We start from the raw sequence: 3242 nt of genomic DNA, 5'->3' as shown, positions 1-3242 counted from the left end.
AACTGGACCCACGGGTGGGCAGACGGGTGGGTGGGGTTCAAATGGGTTGGGGGTCGGAGGGTCAAGGGGAGGGGTTGTTTGCCCTCGATCCTTGCTGCTGCTGCTGCTGCTTTTGGAGGACTCAGTTGGAGTGCCGGATGTCAAAAAATAAATGAAAAAGGGAGACGGCGAGTCGGTCGGAGGACGGACTTGAACAACAAGGAGGAACATGTCGCAGACGACTTTCTGTGATTCGCTTCCTGAGTGTAACGTGGCTGTTCTGCACTGAGGGTCGGTTGCTGTCGAGTCATTTATTTTGCCCCCTGCAATGCCCTGATGCTGCTCCACTCACTCACACACACACACACACATACACATTCACTGTCTTTCTATCAGAGGGAGGATGCTGATAAGACAGGTGAACGGCCACTGTCAGCTCCTTCCTTGTCTTTTCTTTACAATTCAGGCGATAGTCACAACGAGACACACATACCCAGCAAACATTGATTTAAAAAAATGGACACCCGTATTCAACCTCGGCTGCTCTGCCGGCAACAAAGAAACCAGACACCTTGCAACACAAAGAGCTTCCAAATCCGATTTGAAATAATTTGTGAAAAAGTCTTCCCGTTCTGGTTTGCCTGTCGGTCTCGGCCTCCGCGCGACCGTCGCCGTCTGCTTAAGATGCGAGACGGGTTCATGCAAAACATGAGTGAACGCATGCAACGGCAAACACGTGGGTTCTGCCAGAGGGTTGCCGAGCACACTCACCACGCATGAAGACTGAAGCACTTTCTCTCCAGGCGCACATAGAGCCCTCGACCCGCATCTCAAGGAACCATCGCACCACGTACTCAACTTTCCCTGTTCCTCTTACTCACACACACACACACACACACGGTTTCCCATGCCACTGTCAGGACTCTATTGTCGTCTTGTATCACCACCATAAAGCCAAGCTTTCCTATAATAACGTGCTATCATTATAGAGACATACTGTAGATCTGTAAAGACGTATACACTGAAGAAGACTATACTGCCTATGAATGTATGTTAATACGGAATATATGCTGTGTCAAAAATGACTGTTGTCGCTTCTTTCACTTAGTGTTGTGTGGTGTGTGTGTGTGTGGGGGGGGGGCGGGAGCGAGAGAGAGAACGCCAACACAAAACCGTGTTGCCAAGAAGGAAAGAAAGAACATGAGAGGGATAGAAATATGGAAAGCGAGAGAGTCGAACCCCATTCCACCACCGGGCCCTGACACACACACACACACACACACACACACACACAGCCCTGCTGACAGACATATATTTCAATACAATGTCCATTTCCCGTGTCTATCAACTGCGTTATTATGTGGCTACAGTGTGCACTGTGCAGCAATTTCTTAGTGTGTGTGTGTGTGTGTGTTTTTGATGTTTGTGTGAGGTACATGACACCCCGAGGTCCATCCCACGCCCCCCCCGACACGTACGAACACAATATTTAAATGTGACATGTATTCCTGCATACAGCACATCGATCAGAGATAAATGGATGTGTTCCCCGCGGCGCTGGGAACCTGGTATTCTGGTTTTGGGAAGAACTAGAGCGGCCGCTCGGGTTTCAGCGACCGCCTGATTGGGTTTGGGGCTGAAGAGGGAACAGAGGCAAGGAACTCCGAGCTCGAGCAGGGATTACAGCGAAATGCAGACCACATGGCACAAGCTTTTTCCCTCCTTCTGTCTCTATCAATATCATCCTGCCCCCACCCACCACCCCACTCAAGCTTTCTCGCTCTTTCTCCTTCAATATCTTTGAGTCGCGCCGGTTCCAGTCCGCTCTGCGGAAAAGTGTAACCCTAACCGCCCTCGGTCTGCGACGGTGAGGATCTGTCCTACATTAAGCCACCGTGATGGGCCGGGATGAGGTGGGTGGTGGGGGGCCGCACTGATTGGGAAATGTCTGTGGGTTTGACTGTGTGTGTGTGTGTGTGTGTGTGTGTGTGTGTGTTAGCGCAGGCTGTCAGACAGCCAGATAGTCAGTCAGTCAGAGAACTCTAATGCCGTTTGTGGTTTGCTGCGGTTGTGGCGCAGACAAGAGGCTGACAGTGGGGTTTTACCACTTAGTATGTGTGTGGGTGTCTGGGTGTGTGTGTGGTGTCGAAGTTGAGATGCAACAAATACAGGGTTTTAAATACTGGTTCAAATATGTGTGTATTAAAAACTACTCTTTGTGTTTATGCTTTATTAATATCTTACATCCATACAAACAATTTTCAGTCTAAAAAATACCCCAAATATGTATACTCCATATGTACACTGCTTTGATAGACATAGTCTTGTTCAGAACTAGTGTGTAGTCTACTGAAAACCAACTGCTTCATCATCATCATCATCATCATCATCATCATCATGTCTTTCTTTTTAGTAGGCTACTCATTTAAAACGTGTGTTTAACAGGGAGCTTAGCTTGCATCGTAACTCATGTAGTCTACTGGATCAGAATGATGGCCAAATGTAGTAAAACCAAATATATATATTATATATGTATATCAGAATATATCAGAAGTGGACGTCGTCATCATTACGTTACCCGTTGATTTGTGAGCTACCATTACGAAACCTTGAATTCGTAAAACATAGCTTAACATTAGGAAGTTTTTCTTTGACAAATGTTTTTACAAGAAAAGGGTGAAGGCAAGACTAGAAATTACCATGTTATAACTTGCAGGCTATGAATAGAGTCAGGTGTGTTGCTGCTGCAGCTGCACATCGTCTGGTAAAATCGGTAGCTCTTAGGTGGCTAATGTTAGCTAACGTTAGCTAACTTTAGATATTGCTGTGTTATTAACATAATTGTGCCAGTTAATTAAATTGTCTCTATGTGTGCTACTGTTACTATTATTCTGTAGTCATCACTTGTTCAGCAGAAGTTACATTAGCGCACTAAAATCAAACATTGTTGGTGAAATGTTGCTGTTATAAATGATGTGTATTATTCATGAGATTACAAAGCATGACAATATTTAACCAATGTGTTTCACTTTCTTATTTGACTCAGGGGTCATTAGGGGTTCATGTGCCACATTGTAATCAACAGAGTGCGAGAATTAAGAATATAAATACACATAATACATTTTAAATACTTGTTTTTTAATAAGCCCATCCCTCTATTTTCTTGAAACAATGGGATGAGATGCATGTCCCATCTCGGATGCAAACCTCTGTGGTATCTAAAAAAAAAATACTATGTTAAATAAAAAGTCATAAAAAAATGT

The sequence above is a fragment of the Pseudoliparis swirei genome, chromosome 18, assembly GCF_029220125.1.
Source record: "Pseudoliparis swirei isolate HS2019 ecotype Mariana Trench chromosome 18, NWPU_hadal_v1, whole genome shotgun sequence".
NCBI lineage: Eukaryota > Metazoa > Chordata > Actinopteri > Perciformes > Liparidae > Pseudoliparis > Pseudoliparis swirei.
This window is presented reverse-complemented; position numbering follows the sequence as displayed.